Source organism: Gopherus evgoodei, chromosome 1 (genome assembly GCF_007399415.2).
Source record: "Gopherus evgoodei ecotype Sinaloan lineage chromosome 1, rGopEvg1_v1.p, whole genome shotgun sequence".
NCBI lineage: Eukaryota > Metazoa > Chordata > Testudines > Testudinidae > Gopherus > Gopherus evgoodei.
The window spans coordinates 33,511,758-33,534,588 of NC_044322.1; the positions used below are offsets into that span (position 1 = coordinate 33,511,758).

A 22,831-nucleotide genomic window follows, 5' to 3' on the forward strand; every position below is an offset into this window, starting at 1 on the left:
TCGCTGGCTTTCCTAGCCCGTGTGCCCATCCAGGAAATCTGTCGGGCAGCGACCTGGTCATCGGTCCACACTTTTGCTTCCCACTACGCCCTGGTCCAGCAGTCAAGGGAGGATGCGGCCTTCGGAACTGCGGTGCTCCGGGCCGCGACTTCTCACTCCGACCCCACCGCCTAGGTATGGCTTGGGAGTCACCTAACTGGAATGGATGTGAGCAATCACTCGAAGAAGAAAAGACGGTTACTCACCTTTGTAACTGTTGTTCTTCGAGATGTGTTGCTCACATCCATTCCACACCCGCCCTCCTTCCCCACTGTCGGAGTAGCCGGCAAGAAGGAACTGAGGAGCGGGCGGGCCGGCAGGGGTATATATAGAGCGCCATGGCGGCGCCACTCTAGGGGGCGACCTGCCGGCCCACTGGAGTTGCTAGGGTAAAAAAGTTTCCGACGAACGTGCACGCGCGGCGCGCACACCTAACTGGAATGGATGTGAGCAACACATCTCGAAGAACAACAGTTACAAAGGTGAGTAACCGTCTTTTACGAAGGTTCCACAAAGACAAGGTGCAGTTATGACCGCACCCGGCTTTCCTCCCTAAGGTGTTTTGGCCTTTCACGTTACCCACAGCTCAACGCAATGGGCATAACCGTTGCACTCCTTGGACATCTGGGGAGTGCTCGCATTATATTGTGCTGACAGAATCATTTCCTAAGGTGCCCCAGCTCTGCCCCGGTAGCGGGCCAAAGGGAGGGCTTGCTTGTTTTCCTCTCAGAGGATCTCATCTTGGGTGCTGGCGGACATCCCCACTTGTTATGATTTGGCTCATATTTCCCCAAGCCACATCACCGTGCGTTCTACCAGGGCTCAGGCTTCATCTGCCACCTTGCTGGCTCGTGTTTCTACCCGCGAGACCTGTCGCGAAGCTCCATTGGTCCTCGGTCCTTACCTTTGCTTCGCAGTATGCCCTGGTTCAGCAGTCAAGAGAGGCTGTAGCCTCTGGCTCGGCAGTTTTATTCTGCCACATTTCACTCCGACCCCACCGCCTTTGTAAGGCTTGGGATTCACCTAACTGGAATGGATATGAGCAATCACTCGAAGAAGAAAAGACGGTTACTCACCTTTGTAACTGTTGTTCTTCGAGATGTGTTGCTCATATCCATTCCGCACCCGCCCTCCTTCCCCACTGTCGGAGTAGCCGGCAAGAAGGAACTGAGGAGCGGGTGGGCCGGCAGGAGTATATATGGAGCGCCATGGTGGCGCCACTCTAGGGGGCGACCTGCCGGCCCACTGAGTTGCTAGGGTAAAAGTTTTCCGACGAATGTGCACGCGTGGCGCGTACACCTAACTGGAATGGATATGAGCAACACATCTCGAAGAACAACAGTTACAAAGGTGAGTAACCGTCTTTTACTCATCAATAACTAGTTTCTCCAACTAAGTTATATTCCCTCTAGACCAGTAATCTTAGGTAGAAATTACAAAATAAAATAATTCATAGAAATTGGAAAAGTAATTGTGAAATACAGATACAGACAAAAAAACAATACCTGCTTTTCAAAGATGGTCATGCACAACTGCATTCAGCATGGGTGTACTGTTTGAAATCAAAGTGATTTAAATAATTGATTTTAATCATGATTTAAATCAGCAAGCAGGAAACCTCAATTTAAATAATCAATTTTAATTGTGATTTGCATTTGTACTTCAGTTATTTTCCTGAAGAAAGGTTGATTCTCATTGGTTGGATTTGCAACTAAATATGGCCTTAGCACGCTAAATTTGGTGCTTCTTTTTGCTTACTAAAAAGGGAGCAGGGATAGCTCAGTGGCTTGAGCATTAGACTGCTAAACCCAGGGTTGTGAGTTCAGTCCTTGAAGGGGCCGCTTAGGAATCAGGGGCAAAAATTGGTCCTGCTGGTAAAGGCAGGGGGCTGGACTTGATGACCTTTCAAGCTCCCTTCCAGTTCTGAAAGATTGGTACAGCTCCAATTATTACCAGGACAATACACTATATTTATCTACATAATTTAAGAAATTATAGGGCTTAACATATATTAATAGAGAGTCTTAATGTTTACATATTTTATTATGTAGAAAATGGTGAGCAATACATTTCTTATTCACTAGATGATTATTTTTAACTTGTGATTTGTGGCAAGCTCTATTTGGATGGAAATTCAAATTATATTAAAAATGCAAAAACACAACATTTCAATTTGTTATGAAATAAAACTATCTTAAATGTGCTACATTTATCAAAATATGTTTTGCATTTAAAACTATTTGATTTATTAAATAATGGAATCATTAGCTGTAGATAGTGAATTGAACTGACTGTTTCTTATCACCTTTAAGATTTTAGAACTAGTAGATTTCATTCTCTCATATGTAAGACTAAGATTTAGTCACAGGTATTTCTAGTAAAAGTCATGGACAGGTCACTGGCAATAAACAAAAATTCATGGCCTGTGGCCTGTCCATGACTTATACTTGAAATACCCCTGACTAAAACTTAGCAACTCCTTGAGCGCCACTGCTCTGGGGGATCCTGGGACACTGCTGCTCCAAAAATCTATATTCCTGACACTGCTTTGGATGTAATATCAGCCACTATAGTAGGAGAAACACAAAATCCTAAATGTGTATTTTGCCAGGTAATTTCAGGTGTCATGCATAGAGAGGAGCATAATGTGGATCTTGTCTTTGGTAATGTGTGGGGACCGCGGGGTGGAGATTACACCTTTTTCAGACAGTGTCATCATCAGTGCAGAATTCTCTATGCTCTGCAGCTGGTGACTCAATTTGTCTAATGGCCGGTAGGACATTATGATATTTTTTCCTGACCTATTTATATGATGACTCTTAAGCATCTTCTCTTTATTCATCATCCTCATACGTAAACTTGGTTTACTGATGACTGTCAGAAGCAGAAATGTATGGCCAACAGGTTAGAGTACTGTCCTCAGAATTGCACTCACTCCAATGATTACAATAAACACTTTTCAAAGTTGTATGGCATCGTGATGCTAAAGATGAAGAATGCAGAAGCAATGGTGGAAGACAAGAAAGTTTTCTCCATATTTAGCATCATCATGTGTCATGGTATAATCCCCCACTCTGAACCTTAGCATCCAAAAGATGGGGTACCAGCATGAATTCCTCTAAGCTCAATTACCAGCTCAGTACTTGTAGCGCTGCCACCAACCAGGAATTCCAGTGCCTGGTACACTCTGGTCCCCCCAAAAACCTTGCCTGGGGACCCCCAAGACCCAGTCCCTCTGGATCTTAACACAAGGAAAGTAAACCCTTTCCCTCACCATTGCCTCTACCAGGCTTCCCCTCCCTGGGTTACCCTGGAAGATCACTGTGATTCAAACTCCTTGAATCTTAAAACAGAGAGGAAAATCCACCTTCCCCCTCCTTCTCTTTCCCCCTCCCAGACTCTCCCTGAGAGAGAACCTAACACAGAGAGAAATTAACCTTTCTCTCCCCCTTCCCTCCTTTCTCCCCACCAATTCCCTGGTGAATCCAGACCCAGTCCCCTGGGATCTCACACCAGAATAAAAAAAAACACAATCAGGTTCTTACACAAGAAAAGCTTTTAATTAAAGAAAGAAAAACAGTAAAAATTATCTTTGTAAATTTAAGCTGGAATATGTTACAGGGTCTTTCAGCTATAGACACTGGGAATACCCTCCCAGCCTAAGTATACAAGTATAAAGTAAAATCCTTTCAGCAAAATACAAATTTGAACTCCTTCCAGCCAAATATACATTTGCAAATAAAGAAAACAAACATAAGCCTAACTCGCCTTATCTACCTAGTACTTACTATTCTGAGCACAGAAGAGCCTGTATCAGAGAGATTGGAGAGAAACCTGGTTGCACGTCTGGTCGCTCTCAGAACCCAGAGAGAACAACCACCAAAAACTAACAGCACACACAAAAACTTCCCTCCCTCAAGATTTGAAAGTATCCTGTCATTTGATTGGTCCTCTGGTCAGGTGACAGCCAGGCTCACTGAACTTATTAACCCTTTACAGGCAAAAGAGACATGAAGTACTTCTGTTCTATTAACCCTTAACTATCTGTTTATGACACCATGCTTTGAACTTTAGCATCACACCTTTGAAAGCTCTTTACTGTAATAAGTTGGACTGTGCAGTTCTGCTGTTAGTGCTCTCTCTAGAGGAGTTGTAGCCAATTTAACTTCCTGAGGTTTTAGAGGTTATAGGAGAACATGGGTCTAATTGTATCATGCCAGTTGGATCTATATAGCTAAAACTGAATAAAAGAAGTATTAAGTAAAGTACTAGCTTCCCTCAAATGAGTACAGTACTCTGATGGTTCTTTCATGTGGGGTTCTGCAAGGTCTACCTTGATGCCTCTTTTTTCAAGGTTGGTGTAAGATATCACTGTGAGGAACTATAAGATAACTTGGGCTGCTTTCAGCTCAGTTTCTTAATTTCAACTAACCCAGGTGATGCGATGTGGGTGCTTTGTCAGTGCCTGATCCTGGCTGGGACTTGGATGGCAGAAATTTAACTGAAAGACAGTCTGAATAAAATAGAGGTGATGCTAATAGACTGGGGAAGAAGCTTAAAGGGATGGTCAAGTGATTCTTTCTCTCATGAGCAAGGACATGTCTCCTCCTCTGTCCTAGAAGCTCATAATTTAGGACTGATTTTAGGACCCCATCTGCTCTTGGATTCTAGGTGCTATTAGGGGCCAAGGCCAAAATCCACAAAGGACTTAGGCATTGCAACATCTAACTCAGGGATCAGCATCCTTTGGCACATGGCCTGCCGCGTCTGCAAGTTCAGCCGATTACAGCTCCTATTGGCCGCAGTTCGCCGCTCCAGGCCAATGGGGGCTGCGGGAACTTAAGAACATAAGAACGGCCATACTGGGTCAGACCAAAGGTCCATCTAGGCCAGTATCCTGTTTACTGACAGTGGCCAATGCCAGGTGCCCCAGAAGGAGTGAACCTAACAGGTAATGATCAAGTGATTTCCTGCCATCCATCTCCACCCTCTGACAAACAGAGGCTAGGGACACCATTCCTTACCCATCCTGGCTAATAGCCATTAATGGACTTAACCTCCATGTATTTATCCAGTTCTCTTTTAAACACTCTTATAGTTCTAGCCTTCACAACCTCCTCAGGCAAGGAGTTCCACAAGTTGACTGTGTGCTGTGTGAAGAAGAACTTCCTTTTATTTGTTTTAAACCTGCTACCCATTAATTTCATTTGGTGGCCCCTAGTTCTTATATTATGGGAATAAGTAAATAATTTTCCTTATTCACTTTCTCAACATCACTCCTGATTTTATATACCTCTATCATATCCCCCCTTAGTCTCCTCTTTTCCAAGCTGAAAAGTCCTGGCCTCTTTAATCTTTCCTCATATGGGACCCGTTCCAAACCTCTAATCATTTTAGTTGCCCGTCTCTGAACCTTTTCTAGTGCCAGTATATCTTTTCTGAGATGAGGAAACCACATCTGTATGCAGTATTCAAGATGTGGGTGTACCATCCATTTATATAAGGGCAATAATATATTCTCCGTCTTATTCTCTATCTCCTTTTTAATTATTCCTAACATCCTGTTTGCTTTTTTTGACCGCCTCTGCACACTGCATGGACATGTTCAGAGAACTATCCACGATGACTCCAAGATCTTTTTCCTGATTTGTTGTAGCTAAATTAGCCCCCATCATATTGTATGTATAGTTGGGGTTATTTTTTTCAATGTGCATTACTTTACATTTATCCACATTAAATTTCAGTTGCCATTTTGTTGCCCAACCACTTAGTTCTGTGAGATCTTTTTTGAAGTTCTTCACAGTCTGCTTTGGTCTTAACTATCTTGAGCAGTTTGGTATCATCTGCAAACTTTGCCACCTCACTTTTTATCCCTTTCTCCAGATCATTTATGAAGCGGCGTGGGCCGAGCATTAGCCTGGGACGGCAAACGGCGGCCAGTGGGAGCCTCAATCGGCTGAACTTGCGGAAGCAGCAGGTAAACAAATTGGCCAGGGTGTTTACCCTGGTGAGCCACATGCCAAAGGTTGCCGATCCCTGATCTAACTTTTAAGCACCTAGCCATCCAGTGGATGCCAGAGACTGAGTTAAGCACCTAGGCTCCTTATAAGATGCATTAGCAGAGATAAGTACCTAACAATGGGATCCACAAAGCCAGCACACTAGACAAGGAGCTGCCTAAGCTAATGAATACCAGACTCTGAGGAGAGGTGTGTGTCCTAAGCCCTATCTCTTTCATGGAGTCAGGTACAAGCTAATCCCATTTGGGATTCACAGCCATGAACCCTCACCTGTGTCAGGCACCAAACCCATCTCTTCCCAGAACAGCAGTGGCACACACATGCCTAACTCCATGCAAAATGGCCACATGGCGGTGAGTGAAGGAGAAAGTCTCCCTTATAACTTTTAATTCAGTGGTTAGGGAATTCACCCAGGATATGGGAGACTCTGGTTCAATTTCCTCCTCCGCCTGCAGAGAAGGGATTTGAAGATTGTTTTCTCACTTCTCAGGTGAGTACCCTAACCACTGGGCTCTGGGATATTTTAAAGTGGGTTTCTCTGTAAGGTGTTCCACTGGATATAAATAATTAAATATGCACTAGGCCAGAAAGAGAGTGAAAATGACCATAGTCCAGTCGTTAAGGGACGCATGTGTGAGGTAGGAAACCTACATTCAAATCTCTTCTTATCAGTCAGAGGGGGGAACTGAACCACAATTTCCCACATCCTGTGTAAGTACCCTATCCACCAGACTAAAGGTTATAGGAGAGGATAGGCCTTCCCCTACCCCATCCCCATTTTATGTGGGATTAGGCATGCTCTGTGACTGCCTGACAAACTGGGCCCTGCAGCTGAGATACATGAGGGAATTGTAGTGGAGTTTAGGCATGAGACCGGGCCGGGGCACCTACACTGAGGCATTGTGTGCATGCCCACCAGCAGTGACCTAGAGTCTACACTATGAAAAAAAAACTTGCAGAAGTGAATCTCAGAGTTTCAGCTTCAGTCGGATCAGAAATCTCCACACTGCTATTTTTTGCCCCATAATGCAAGCCCTGGTGAGCCCAAGTCAGTTGACCCAAGCTATGAGACTCACAGTCTTAGTTTTGTGGTGGTGGTTTTTTTTTGCTGTGAACGTGATTCCTTAGGCACCTAGAGGACTTTTATGGGGAAACATTTAGGTACCAAGAGATTTTAGGAGCCTCTAGAGTTAGGAAGCAGCTGAGCAGGTGCTTTGAGGATCTCAGTGGTGCCTATATTTTTGAGTTAGACAGGAATTAAAGGCCTAAATCCTTTTGTGGATCTGGACTAGAGAGAGAAAGTGTGTGTGTTTTAATCTGTGCCTGAACGAGTATTTGTCTTTTTTTGATTCCAGATTTGCCAAACCTATCCATGTTGTTATGACTTCTAGATTGTGGGAATGCCCTTGCCTGACTGTTAGTTGGAAAACCAGCTATACTATCTGTCCAAGAAATACACTGGCTTCTTGTTCATTTTACTTGGTTTAACAATTTTATTAATAACAGTTATGGTTGTGCATGCAAAAACATCATAGCTAAGTTTAGGGAGGCAATAGTCCCTCTCTATACAGCAAGATTACAGGGTATATAGAATAGAATGTACATATCTGAGCATAAGTACCACAGATATAAAAATGGAGGCACTTTTCAGAAGTGCAACAAAAATGTGAAGGATTGGAAGCTTAATTTCAGAGGAATGATTACAAGAACTATGTATAAATATAATATAGATAAATGAGATACATATTTACTAGTATTTGAAGGAGAAGAATTGATGAACCTATTACAAGAAGTATATTCAAAACAAGAAGTAATGGTAGGAAATTGAGCAAAGAAAACATTTATACCTAATATCGGGAACCACTGCTTACAAGTCTATTAAAACTAGATTGGGCACAGCACTCAATGAATAATTCTGCATTGTAAGGCCATGAATTGGATGCGCTAAAGGGTCTTTTTCATTTCTAATTACTGTGATTCTAAAATTCTCATTGAATCTGGATAACTGTGATTGCTTCATATAAAATAGTACATATTTTCTATTATCTCTGGAACAAATTTAGATATACTCTCTGGTTTAAAGCCCCCCCCCCCCAACACCACCACCAAAACTGACAGGTTTTCTGCTTCAACAGGATCAATCACAAATAGCAATTAAATTACTAATGGTTCTTTTCTCTTCTTGATGTATGTGGACAACTTCCATTAATGTTAATGAGATTTGCACACATACAATGAATAGAGAATAGCCTCCTAAGTGATGATACTTATATAAACCTCATTAAATAAAATGAAAGGGAAAGATAAAAGTTCCTTCCCTGTAGGTGAACATCCCCATAACAAAGCACTAGACAATGAAAAGTGGAGAATTATTCTGAAATGTAGGGAGACAGTCTACATGATCTAACAGGTCATTCCAGTCTCTAAGTATGAATAAGCTCTGCTGGCTAAAGAAGTTACCATTTGCCCACCAATCTGTGTTTCCTACTTTGTACATATTTTCTAACAAACTTATTTTACCCCTGTACTATGATTCATTATTATTTCTTTAGTGCCAAAATGTGCTTGGTGCTGTGCCATACACAAAAATAAAGACAGTTCTTCCAGAAAACAGCTTATATTCTAAAAAAGACAGGTTTCACTAGGAAACCCAGAAGCGGGAAAAATCTTAATTAATGTCTACAGAGCAAAATAAAACAAAATAAAATAAAATTTAAAAAACCATTTCAGAAAGTCTTAGAGCATGGGGTCAACACGCTGATTGTTTTCAATTTCCACACCCACTCCCACCCCTCATTCTATCCCATAATTACCTGTAGGGTAGAAATGGGTTTTTATTTTATTAGCCTATATTCATATGGTTGAAATGTATTGGAAATCTTAATGAATAATATCTGCTTCATTTTCCCTTGTCTACTACCTAGGATAGTACTTTGGAGAACTTAGAGCATGTCTTCACTAGCAACGTGGCTGTGTAGTCATGGCCCAGCGGTGGGAGAGCTCCCAGAGCTATAAAAAAACCCACCTTCACGAGGGGGATAGCTACCAGTATTGGTGCACTGTCTACACTGCCACTTTACAGTGCTGAAACTTGCAGCGCTCAGGGGTGTGTTTTTTCACACCCCTGAGTGAGAAAGTTGCAGTACTGTAAAGTGGCAGTGTAGACAATGCCTTAGGACCATGCAATAGGGAAAGCAAACACAATGCTTAAATGCAAATTCCAATTGACATTACCAGGTCGATTTATCTTATCTCAACCTAATTATACAGGTCAAAACTTATGTCCATCAATAAAAGTAAGTGCTTCCTCTGGGAAAGTTGAGTTGGTGCAATAATAATTTGTAATCAAATTACAAAAATAAAAGACCAAGCAAAGAACACTCTCAGAAATGGTACTGAATAACTCCTGGACCATGCTGATTACCTTCAACTCATTGATTTCAGTGGCGTTGAAGATACCCATCACCTTGCAGAACTGGCATCAAAATATGTAATATCTTTTAAGGTGAGGAATTTCAGTACCTCTTTGAAGTTTAATTTCAGGGATGTCTTCAAATTTTGCAATACTATATATTTTGTGCATAATTTCCCCTAAGATACTATTGCATTTTGGTTTACAATGCATTTGAAAAGATTTTTCAACACATCATGCTGCGTCAGTAAAATATATGCCAAGATCTGCAAGCATAAACTTACATTTGCAAGTGACACCTTTTCATGGACTGTAAAGAGTACAGAGCTTAAATTTACAAAATATAAGGAGACTGCCTCCAATCTCTAAGAAATAAAAATCTGACTTCTAAATTGCTGCTCGAGTTCTCATTAGCCAAACTCATGAGCATCTTCCCTGAGTTTAAACTAAATTCCATTTTTACATCTGTCATACTCTGTATCATATTGAACTACAAAGATTCACTTTATTTTACATTTTTAAATGCTGACTGTAATCGTTGTAAAGTTAGTTTTCACATTTCCATTAAAGCAGTTGTGTTCTTCTGGCCATAAAAAGGTTGAATAATACAACTAGCCTCTGATGGTGTTGTGTATCTGTGCAATCCATGTTGCCACAGATTTTGTCTTTGAGAGGAGGACGTAGAGAGCAATCAAGCTAAAAAGCGGACAGCTGTAGTCCTTAGCGAAAAGGGGGTGGGGTGCAGCAGCAGAAACAGCAGCTTTATTCCCCATGGAAAATTACAATGTTTGACAGGAAACTCTAGGGGCGACTTTAATAACTTTGAGATCACTGTTTCTCATATTTTTAAAAAATGATTAGGGGTATGGAACAGCTTCCAGATGAAGCGAGATTAATAAGCCTGGGACTTTTTAGCTTGGAAAAGAGAAGACTAAGGGCAGGCTATGATACAGGTCTATAAAATCATGACTGGTGTGGAGAGAGTAAATAAGGAAGTGTTATTTATGCCTGCTCATAACACAAGAACTAGGGATCACCACATGAAATTATTAGGCAGCAGGTTTAAAACAAACGAAAGGAAGTATTTCTTCACACAATGTACGGTCAACCTGGGGAATTCCTTGCCAGGGGATGTTGTGAAGGCCAAGACTATAACAGGGTTCAAAAAAGAACAAGATAAATTCCTGGAGGATAGGTCCATCAATGACTATTAGCCAGGATGGGCAGGGATGGTGTCCCTAGCCTCTGTTTGCCAGAAGCTGGGAATGGGCGACAGGGGATGGATCACCTGATGATTTCCTGTTCTGTTCATGCCCTCTGAAGCACCTGGCATTGGCCACTGTCAGTAGACAGGATACTGGGCTAAATGGACCTTTGGTCTGACCCAGTTTGGCCATTCTTATATTTTCTTTACAATAATTTTTTGAAAGCTAAAGTTTTGTATTATGCAAACTTGTTTCCCTCCAGCACATATGTACACAGATTTGATTTGTTTTTATTCAATCTGGAAAAGGCCCTTTGAAGCAGTTGTCTTTTTGGCCGGGGGGGGGGGGGGCAGGGACTAAAAAAACAGCGATAACAAATGATGGCTTTAGGAAAAAGACTAAAGGCACCTAAATAAAAGTGCCCCCCTCCCCCGAGTTAGTGGGACGCATTGTGGAGCCTGGAGCTGAGGAGAGGAGCCAGGAAATGGCTGGAAAGGAAACACTGGGACCGGAAGGTGGCGGAGGGGCCCCGGAGCGGATGGGGGTCGGGGCCAGGAGGTGATTTCCTCCCCCACCCCCCCCCGGTGAGCTGCTCGGGACAGGCGGGGACCGGGGGGGGGGCCCTGCGCGCCCACCCTCCCCCCGCGCCCCGCCGGGTACCGGCCACTGCTGCGCGAGGTCGGTTCAGCTAGCGGCGACTGTGCGTCCCGTTGCTATAGTAACCCGCAGCCTAGGGGTGGGGGCTGAGGGGGCGGGGCTTATAGGAAGGAAGATGCAGAGATGGGGCGGTGTCTCCTGGCTGGGAGCTGGGGGGGCTGAGGGGGGTGTCTGTGAGAGGTGTCTCCCGGCTGGGGGCTGAGGAGGGGGGTCCGGGGAGGTGTCTCCCGGCTGGGGGCTGAGGAGGGGGGTCCGGGGAGGTGTCTCGCGGCTGGGGGCTGAGGAGGGGGGTCCGGGGAGGTGTCTCCCGGCTGGGGGCTGTGGTGGGGAGCTGTCTCCCTGCTGGGGGTTGAGGGGGAGAGGTCCCAGTAAGGTGTCTCCTGTCTGGGAGCTGGGGGGGCTGAGGGGGTGTCTGTGAGAGGTGTCTCCTGGCTGGGGGCTGAGGAGGGGAGCTGTCTCCCTGCTGGGGGTTGAGGGGGAGAGGTCCCAGTAAGGTGTCTCCTGTCTGGGAGCTGGGGGGGCTGAGGGGGTGTCTGTGAGAGGTGTCTCCTGGCTGGGGGCTGAGGAGGGGGGTCCTGGGGAGGTGTCTCCTGGCTGGGGACTGCGGTGGGGAGCTGTCTCCCTGCTAGGGGTTGAGGGGGAGAGGTCCCAGTGAGGTGTCTCCTGGCTGGGAGCTGGGGGGGCTGAGGGGGGTGTCTGTGAGAGGTGTCTCCCGGCTGGGGGCTGAGGAGAGGGGTCCACGGGAGGTGTCTCCCGGCTGGGGGCTGAGGAGGGGGGTCCGGGGAGGTGTCTCCCGGCTGGGGGCTGAGGAGAGGAGGGGTCCAGGGGAGGTGTCTCCCGGCTGGGGGCTGTGGAGGGGAGGGGTCCGGGGAGGTGTCTCCTGGCTGGGGGCTGAAGAGAGGGGTCCAGGGGAGGTGTCTCGCGGCTGGGGCTGAGGAGAGGAGGGGTCCAGGGGAGGTGTCTCGCGGCTGGGGGCTGTGGAGGGGAGGGGTCCGGGGAGGTGTCTCCTGGCTGGGGGCTGAGGAGGGGAGCTGTCTCCCTGCTGGGGGTTGAGGGGGAGAGGTCCCAGTGAGGTGTCTCCTGGCTGGGAGCTGGGGGAGCTGAGGGGGGTGTCTGTGAGAGGTGTCTCCTGGCTGGCGGCTGAGGAGAGGGGTCCAGGGGATGTGTCTCCTGGCTGGGGGCTGAGGAGAGGGGTCCTGGGGAGGTGTCTCCTGGCTGGGGGCTGAGGAGAGGGGTCCTGGGGAGGTGTCTCCTGGCTGGGGGCTGAGGAGGGTAGCTGTCTCCCTGCTAGGGGTTGAGGGGGAGAGGTCCCAGTGAGGTGTCTCCTGTCTGGGAGCTGGGGGGGCTGAGGGGAGTGTCTGTGAGAGGTGTCTCCCGGCTGGGGGCTGTGGAGGGGAAGGGTCCGGGGAGGTGTCTCCTGGCAGGGGGCTGAGGAGAGGGGTCCAGGGGAGGTGTCTCCTGGCTGGGGGCTGAGGAGGGGAGCTGTCTCCCTGCTGGGGGCTGAGGGGGAGATGTCCTATTGAGGTGTCTCCTGGCTGGGAGCTGGGCGGGGGGTTATCTGTGAGAGGTGTCTCCTGGCTGCGGAGGGGACGTCCAGGGTAGCAGGTGTCTCCTGGCTGGGGGCTGAGGAGGCGGATCTGGGGGAGGTGTCTCCTAGCTGGGGTCTGAAGGGTGTATGTGTCTGAGGGAGGTATATTCAGCTGGAAACTGAAGAGGGGGAGGTCCAGGGGTGGGTACAGAAGTTTCCTTCTGGCTAGGGTGCAGAATGGGAGCCAATGGCTGTGGGGAACTGAGGAAAATGAGATCTTTCCTGGGTTGGGGCTGCTGCTCCAGGTGAAGACAGGAGCAGAACTGCCCCCATTTTCCCTCAGAGGGCAGTGGTTCACCAGCCCCACAGGTGGCTCATCTTACTCATGCCCTCCACAAATGAGGGCCCCCTTCCGTAAGGAGCTAGATGCCATCAGCCCATTGGGCATCCTCACCTGTCAGGATTGGACCATAGATTGTACTGTTTACCCCAGAATGAAAATATTGTAGGAAGGGAACAGGGATGGGGGATTGACACGGCAGATACCGACTATATCTTGAATATAATGGTGCTATTGGCAGAGAAGACATTTCTTAGCTTATATTAGTGCTCCTTCTTGAAGAGCAGTCCTAAACACCAAAGGGAATTCACCTGGAATACAAAGATGACTAATATATATTTTGTGCCTGTGGGAGAGGAAAGGTAGACCAGTAAATGGGACACATAGGACTTCAGAGACCAAGAGTTGTTTCCCTGCTCTGCCACAGATATCCTTTGTAACCTTGGGTAAGTTGTCTTCCTGATCCTCAGTTCTTTGTAAAAAGGAAGTTAGTAGAACTTTCTAGGGGGTTGTGAGTATAAATACATTAAAAGATTAAGAGGTGCTCAAACACCATGTTAATGGGGGCTTTACCAGGCACCTAGATAAGTAGTTGCAAATTATAAACTCTAGGGCTGAAAGAGAGCTTGACCTCATGGTCATCTAGTCCATCTTCCCATTCTGAAGCAGGACACATACACCTAGAAAGACCAGCCCTGACAGCCTGTTCTTAAAAACATCCAACAATGGGGATTCTTCATGATCACTTTGTTAGTCTATTCCAGTACTTAACTATCCTTAAGTTTTTTTTAATACCATAGAATATCAGAGTTGGAAGGGACCTCAGGAGGTCATCCAATCCCCTGCTCAAAGCAGGCCTAATCCCTAGACAGATTTTTGCTCCAGATCCCTAAATGGCCCTCAAGGATTGGGCTCACAATCCTGGGTTTAGCAGGCCAATGTTCAAGCCACTGAGCTATCCCTCCCCCTGTAGATTTATCTAGGATAAATCTCCCTTGCTGCAGATTAAGCCCATTTCAGTACTTGTCCTACCTTCAGTAGACATAGAGAACAATTAATCAGCACCATCTTTGTAACACCCCATAAACTATTCAAAGACTTATGTCCCGGTGGCTGCTCAGGTGGTCCCCAGGGCCAACTGTCCAGGGCTACTCGAGCAGTAGCCAATGTGGCTGGCCCCAGGGCAGCTCCAGCAGCAGTCGATATGACTGGCTGTGGGGCTTCCCAAGCGGCTGGCTGCAGAGCAGCTCCAGCAGTGTCCGGTGTGGCTGTCCCTGGGGCCATCTGAGTAGCTCTCCCTTTTCTCAGTCTTCTTTTCTCAAGACTTAACACGCCGTGTTCTTTAACCTTTCCTCAGAGGTCATATTTTCTAAGTCATTTTTGTTGCTCTCCTCTGGAATCGCTCCAATTTGTCCACATCTTTCCTAAAGTGTGGCACCCAAAATTGGACAGTTCTCCAGCCAAGGCCTGACCAATTCCAAGTAAAGCAGAAAAATTTCCTCCCATGACTTACATACAACACTCTTGTTCATGCACCCCAGAACAATATTTGCCATTTTTGCAACTGCATCATATTTTTGGCTCATATTAAGTTTTGATCCATTACAACCCCAGATCTTTTTCTGCAGTATTACTGCCTAGCCAGTTATTTCCAATTTTGTATTTGTGCATTTGATTTTTTTGCCTTCTGAAGTGTAGTCCTTTGCACTTGTCTTCATTAAATTTCATCTTGTTGATTTCCAGTTCTCCAATTTATCAATGTCCTTTTGAATTCTAATGCTGTCCTCCAAAGTGCTTACAACCCCTCCCAGCTGGGTGTCATCCATAAATTTTATAAGCATACTCTCAGCTCCCTTATCCCAATCATTAATGAAAATATTTACTAGTGCAAAACACCTCTAAATAATGTCCTCCCAGTTTGATAATGAACTATTAATAACTAAAGCTACAATTTAGTCTGGGTATCTTTAATAAAAGTCATGGACAGGTCACGGGCAATAAACAAAAATTCATGGCCCATGACCGGTCCATAACTTTTACTATAAATGACTAAATCTTAGCTGAGGGGCACTGCTGCTCTGAGGCACCCTGGGGGCCACTGCTGGGGGGGCACTGCTGGGGAGGGCTGGGAGACTGCTGCTGTATGGGGTGCCCCCAAGGGGCCGCTGCTCTGGGGAGCACCCCAGGGCCAGCGGCAACAGTTGCCGGGAGGCACCAAGCAGTAGCTGCTCCGGCCACCCCCTGGGGCTGCCTCCCCTTCCCCTGCTGCTCCGGCCGTCCCCAGGACCACTGCTAGGGGCCACAGAGCTGCTCTCAATGCCCCTGGGACCGCTGCTCAGGTGGTCTCCAGGGCCAACTGCACCGGCGGCTGCTCAGGTGGTCCCCAGAGCCAACTGTCCAGGGCCTCCCGAGCAGTAGCCAATGTGGCTGGCCCCGGTGCAGCTCCAGCAGCAGTCGATACGACTGCCTGTGGGGCTTCCCAAGCAGCTGGCTGCAGAGCAGCTCCAGCAGTGGCCGGTGTGGCTGTCCCTGGGGCCGGCTGAGTTGTTCTCCCTGAGGCCAGCTGCTTGGGTGACCCTGGGGCCAGCCGCGCGGGCCACTGCAGAAGTCACAGAGGTCACAGAAAGTGACAGAATCTGTAACTTCCGCGACCTCCGTGACAGACATGGAGCCCTATTAATAACTACTCTGAATACACTTTTTCAACCAGTTGTGCATTCACTGTCATACTTTGGGATGCAATCCAGAGAAGTAAGGGGTTGTGTGTCACCACTGGACCTGCAACCCTGGGTTCCTTACAATGCTTTGCTGATTTAGGTCACAGCATGGGTCGCTCGTAGTCAGCCTGCAACTGTGCAGGTCACACCCTGACAGGGCCGGCCCACAACATTTTGGCACCTGAGGTGGGGAGCTCAAATGACGCCCCCATGCTTCCTCGCTTGGACCAAAACTTTGAAAGACCTCAATTCTGCCTTCTTCCTGTTCTGCTCCTCTCCTGGTACTTCTCTGTTACCTAACCCAGTAAAGGAGAACTAACAACTTAAAATGCCTTGTTCAAAAATTTTAAGTAACACTTAACTTTCAAACACCTGAACAGCAAATGTAACTTTTCTTGTCTGCATAGTAAATATTGGCATTTGTATCTGTTTGAATAATCAAAGTGTGCTTTCCATGCCATCTTGGTTGCAAAGATTTGAACTGCTTCCTGAAGGTCCACAGTCTGGGCCAGCTCTATTGAGATGATTGCAAGGCCGACCAGCCTCTCCTGTGTCATTGTGGAGTGTAGATGTGTTTTTATTAACATCAGCTTGGAGAAGCTGTGTTCTCCACTGGCAACTGTTACAGGAAGTGTTAGAAGTATGCACAGAGCAACAAAAGCATTTGGAAAGAGGGTGGTCATCTTATTTGTGCATATATATTCCACAACAACCTTTGGAGTTGATTCTGCTGAAATGTATCTTGAAAGAGCTTTCAGTTCATCACATAAATCACTCGCATCAATATTGCGCATGTCATCATGTGTCAACATTGTCTTGAGTGTCCTGCATTGCTGGTGTAGGTCTTCTTCAGGTATAGTGAGGAGGTTTGAAATATCATACAACATCCCAAATATATTGCTGTGTTCTTTGAGCTTCAGCTGACTGTATTGCACAATCTAACACCTGGTTAAAGAATTCAACTTTGAATTGTTGTTTGGGGTCTCTTACGGGATTATCCCATGCGTCGTGATCAAAATGTCGTCTTCTTCGGTGACTCTTGTATTCTTGAATGGGCAGGAAAATAGCTTCTGTGTGAAGTTCTTCTGCCAACTTCTGTGCAGTCTTCAGAATGTTGTGAAATCCCTCATCTGACCGGTAAGACTGTAGGTATGACTTTGCTTTGTCCAGTTGTTCCATTGCTCCAGACATATCAAGGTCAACACCTTGGAGTATCTCGCTTACAACATTTATTTCAAACAGTATGTCATGCCACAACACTAAGCAACACAGAAATTTGAAGTTATGTATGTTTCTGGTGATTTCATTTCCCTCTGCCACTGTTCTCCCAACAATAGTTCCTGTCATAGAATTATCCTCCATAATGGCAACTGTGGCATCATGTGTCTTCCCAATTTGGTGTTTGATAGGTTTTATCACCTCCACTTGACTTTCACATCATGTGGCACTTAGTGGTTTCAGTGTCAGAGAGGATGTTCCCAGACGTTGCTTCAAAATCTGCCATCAATGAGTTGATGCAGAGAAAAATACAGAGATGCTTTGAATTACATTGAAAAATTCAGCAGCCTCACTAGAATCTGATGCTACATCACTGATCACCAAGTTCAATGAATGAGAACTGCATGGGACAAAAAAAGCTCAAGGGATTAACTCTCGGATCCATGTCTGCACTCCTCTGTTCTTTCCTCTCACGTTGGCACCATTATCGTAGCCCTGATCTCTCATGTCAGCTAGCACAATTCCTGTATCTTCCAGCTTTTTAAGAAGCACATTTGTCATACCAGCTCCTGTAGTATCATCAATGTCAATAAATTCTAGAAAATGCTCTCTGACAGTCACCATTGCAGGGGCATTTTCACTAGGTTCTGTTGTTGTTACAAAACGCACCATTAAAGTAATTTGTTCCGTATGGCTGATATCAGGTGTGCAGTCCAGAATAACAGAGTAATATCTTGCTGACTTCAGATTTGCTGCAATCTTCTGCTTGACTTTTGTTGCCAGTAACTGGATGATCTCATTTTGAATTGTTTTTCCAAGGTAGTGTTGTGTGTACATTTCTTGGGTGGTGACTCTTCCTAGATGCTCCTGGAGTACACCATCAAACTCAGCCATCAGCTCCACAGTTTTAAGGAAGTTTCCATTGTTTGGCACATACAGCTGATCTGAAGTGCCACGCAGTGCTAGGTTTTGGGTAGGAAACATTTTCACAACGGCAATGAGCCTTTTCAGAACATTTGCCAGTAAAGAGACTCTGATGCAATCTTCTCTTGATGCTGATCATCTATGGTGGCCTTTGTTCCTGTGGAATCCAATGTGTCTGGAACATTGGACGGGAAGAGTTTGCAACAAAAACAGTATGCAGCATTCTGGGTTTTTGAGTAAGCCATGGCCTCTCCAATTTGTCACCATTGGGGATTTCATGCAAGTAATGTGTTGGATGGAAACTTCTATTTTCATTGTCTTTGGGGAACATGATGTTTTTCACTTGCTGTGGCCCATGCACTACAAAGAAGTCCCTCAGGCTACTGCTCAAGTGGGTCCAGAGTCCTGGATCATCTAGACTTAAGGAACTAAACTCAGCAGCAGCTGTTTCTTGTGCCTTCACCACACTCTTCTCTGATCTACACTTTTCTTACATCCATTTGAGATGGAGATATGGATGCTGCAGGAGCTGCCAGGTCACCTACACTCTGACTAACTGGAAGATCAGGCATCTCCTCACCACTCACATCCTCGCTGGGGCCGGAAGGTTCACCGTGAACATTTGTGTCTATGTATCTCAGAAGAGCTCCTTTCTGCTTAGATAGAAAAGCTTGCTTTGCTTTCTTTCTTTTTCTGAATTCTGCCCCAGAAGGGCGTTTTCTTCTTTCACTCATGACTGCTGTTCTGTGCCAGCTATAGTGGCTCTCAACACTCAGTTGAAGGGGAAAAATAAGCAGGCTGGTAGCAGGGCCTGAGTGAGGGAAGATATCAGCGTCTTAAGGGCCTAACTGGCTCCTACTGCTTCATTGACTGCCTGTTCTCAAGTGCGTTCAGGGAAGCAGCAGGAAACAGGAAGCTTCCTAAGAAGCTGGTGTTAATCAGTCCAGGCTCGTGGGAGTGCTAGAGAGGTACATAAGAGGCTCCTCCTCCTCTCTCTCCCTGCAGCTCCTGCTACTTTGTTATTCCCTCTCACCTTTTCTCCTGCCTGCCTGTTATGTCTCTTGTGCCCTCCTTCCTCCAGCACAGCATTCCACCATCTCTGTGCATCTAGAGCAGAGAAAATACATATGCACCAGCAGCAGACACAATTTTCTACACTCTGGGTCTTAATGGCACCCCCCCACAGTCTGGCACCTCAGGTGGCTGCCTCAGTTCGCCCCATGGTAAGGCCAGCCCTGCATTCTGAGTGTATATGTGCTAGACAGCTCTGACCCCAGCAGCCTGTCTAGAGCTCCACACCCCCACTCTGGCTTCCACCAGCCTTGGTTACAGCCAGCAAGGTGACCCCAACATGATCCCATTCCTGGATTTTCCCCAAACCATATGCCATGAAGCGTCCAGTCCTCACCTGGACCACTCAGAGAAATAATAAGCTTGTTGCTCCTTTAAAGAAACAAAAGCACATTACAGCTTATTAACTGGGGTTAAACCATCCTTCCCTTCAAACACAGCATTAAGTCGGTTTATAGTGAAAATAAAACAAATGTATTAACAAAATATACATAAGACTAAGTGAGTTCAAGTATGAGCAATGAAGACACAAAGAGTTACAAGTAAAACAAAACAAAATATACTTTCTAGTAGCTAAGACTAAACTAGCTACGGTCTTTGTTCTACCAAGATTTCTTACTAATCTTTCTTTTTTCCAACCATGGCTGACTTTCTCTCAGTTAAGACTTTCCATAGAAGCACAAAGGACTGGTTTCCCTTGTCTTCATAGATGAAATATACTTGCCTAAGCAGGTTTCTTACTTACATCCAGTTGCCAGAGACTTCAGCTTTCCCTTGGTTGAAAGACCCATCTTTCTCAGCTTTCAAGTGCTCTGTTCCCTTGTGTCTGTCTAGTGATGGATCCATAGATGGTTTCTGTCTTTCTTATATCTTCCAAAGTTCAATGGCCTTATTTTAAGAGGCAGGGTGACTTCACTCTGTTTTTCTCTTCCTGTGGATTTCACTCTTCCTGTGGATTTCCTGTTACCTTGCATGTAAGTGGGGCTTCCATTGTTTTGATTCCACCATGCTTAATTTAAAGGGGAGACAAGTAATTAGCTGCAATATTTTCTCCTGTCTGGGAGAGACCAGTTTCTCCCTTTGTATGGACACAGACTGTAAAGTCTAATATCAATGAGGATTCATAATTCCTTATATAATGTTAATACATACCTTTTACAATGATATTAATCATTAGTGTGTCATAGGTTTTCATAAAACACCTCACTTGATAAACTTTTATAATACAGTAAGATTATATGCAGTCAATAGATTCAGTTGCTTATCACGTGAGGTTCAGACCCCCTGTCTTTATATCCCAGATAAGTTTCTCTTCCCAGCTGGAAGCTGTTTCCTCCCTGACTTGTTAACATGATCTTCATTGTCTCTGCCTGACGACCGGGCTGGGCAGAGACACAAACACATTCCTTTGTCGAGGGCAGACCTATTCTCCTCATGGTATGCCTGGATTAAATACATTTTAGTTATAATTTCAGCATGTATCCATAACTTAATACACATTGCATACATACATCACACAAGAATATGAATGATCAAGGAGTTATTAGTTTTCCAATGACATACTACATGATACCTTTTAGATCCAGATTATACCCATAGGGAGTTGGGGTATGCTGAATTGTTTAGGTCAGCTGAAACTCAGTGAAACCCTTCCCCTCTGGCACTGGGATGCTCTTAGGATCACACCCATGTTATAGTAATTTCATCTAGCCCACATTGTGATGGGTTGGACCCCTTAGGAAGCCACCTGATGTTCTGAGATAGCACTGAGTCTACCTGTTCTGCCAGCAAGGGCCCCCTTTAACTTGTCTTGCTGAGCCAGGCTCTTAAAACCTCCTCTAACACACAAACAGGCAGGGCCACACCCAGCTGCAGATCAGCTCTGAGAAGACTCAGTTTAAGGGACCTGCTCCAGCACTCAGCTGTCCACCTCCCTTGGAGTGCAGACCCAAAGATATATTATGAAATTCGCCCCCTCACTCAATGGAGAGTGGAGAGAGGTGTGTACATTTCTTACCTCCTCCCCAGTTAGAAATTACAGAAACTGGGTTTAATAATAAAACAAATTTTATTAACTATAAAAGGCAGATTTTAATTGGTAAAGGGGGTAAACAAACAGAACAAAGATTACTAAGCAAATGAAATCAAACACCCAAACTAAGCTAGTTTCACTAAAGAAATTGGTTACAAATAGTACTTCTCACCCTAGATATTCTTGCAGGAATTTTGAAACGTTTCTGTGGTTTAGAGGTCCAGTGGTTTAGAGGTCCAGTTATATTCCTTTTCAGACTGGACCTCTCTTTCAGTCTGGACTACTCTCTAGCGTTCCCTTTTGCTGTCTTCTTCTTGGGCAGACAGGCCATGGAGAGGAGGAGTCCTGTTTGCCTTCCTCCCCACCTTTAAATAGGATTTACATAAGGCAGGAATCCTTTGTTTCCCAAACTTGACCCCTCTTTCCCTCATAGTGGAAAGTTACAAGAAGTCCCAGGTACTGTTTTAGTATCAGCTGACAAGACCACCTGATCCTGTAGTATCACAGCTTCCATAAGTCAGTGGCAGTATGGAGCATCCACAGGAAGGCCAAGCTTTTCACAGTCCATTGTCCTCGCTAATGGGCCATTTGCCCTGTCTGGGTTTTCCATTGTTGTACCTGAAGTGTTAGCAGTGGGCATCACCCAAAGTAGCATAGTTGAACTACAGATACGTAGCCAATATTCCTAACTTCAGATACAGAAATGATACAGGCATACAAATTGGATAATCGCATTCAGTAAATCATAACCTTTCAAGTGATATCTCATATAAGCCATCTTGCATAAAGTATATCTCAGTTATGTCATATTCATATCATAAGCATATTTTCATAAGGGATATGAAATACAGCACACACATTTCCCTAGTTTGCTTATGAGAAACTCATGTGGGACTGCATCAAAATCTTTACTAAAATTAAGTTATACTGGGTGTACTTCTTCCTCACATCCACTAGGCCAGTAACCCTGTTAAAGAAATAAATTACATTGGTTTGGCATGATTTGTTCTTAACCAATCCGTTTTGTATATTATTTATCACTCTGTTGTCCTCTAGGTGTTTGCAAATCGATTGTTTAAGAACATGTTCCAGTAGTTTTCCGGGCATAAAATTTAGGCTGACTAGTCTATAATTCCCTGGATTCTCTTGTTCCTCTCTTTAAAAATAGATACTTTGTTTGCCCTTCTCCAGTTCTCTGGAGTCCTCTCTCAGTCTTCCTTCAGGTCTCGAAGATAATCACGCTAATGATTCCAAGATTTCTTCAGTTAGTTTCTTAAGTATCTCATGGTGAATTTCCTCAGGTGCTGCTGACTTGAATACATCAAATTTAGCTAAATATTCTCTAACCTTCCCCATTGTTGTTAATATTGTGTTAAGTATCTAGTCAGAATGTACCTTGTGAAGACTGAAGCAAAATACTCATTAAACACCTCAGCTTTCTTGTTGTCATCCATTATCATCTTTCACTCCCAGCTAAGTAGTGGACCTACATTTTTCTTTGTCTTCTCTTGCTCCTAACATACTTATAGAAACTCTTCTTATTGTCTTTTATGTCCCTTGCTAGGAGCCTTAGCCTTTCTGATTTTCTCCCTACATCTTGTGCTATACTTTTGTACTCGTCCTCAGCAAGTTGTCCATGTTTCCACTTTCGATAGGATTTCTTTTTGA

At 45.2% G+C, this 22,831-nt stretch overlaps 1 protein-coding gene across 4 annotated transcripts in view; it reads right to left on the reverse strand.

The window, feature by feature from the left end:
• Positions 1 to 11,381, reverse strand: part of C1H11orf65 (chromosome 1 C11orf65 homolog) — a 40,988-nt gene extending 29,607 nt beyond the window's left edge. Inside the window, exons 1-3 of one of the 4 annotated variants that reach the window (XM_030561090.1) lie at positions 11,337 to 11,381; positions 9,484 to 9,534; positions 1,545 to 1,591 (exon numbers count right to left, since the gene is read on the reverse strand). The gene's annotated coding sequence lies outside the window, so the exon portion shown is untranslated. The remainder of the gene's footprint in view (positions 1 to 1,544; positions 1,592 to 9,483; positions 9,535 to 11,336) is intronic. The other 3 variants (XM_030561098.1, XM_030561117.1, XM_030561107.1) reach the window with 3 other exon arrangements.
• Between the last annotated feature and the right edge of the window lie 11,450 nt (positions 11,382 to 22,831).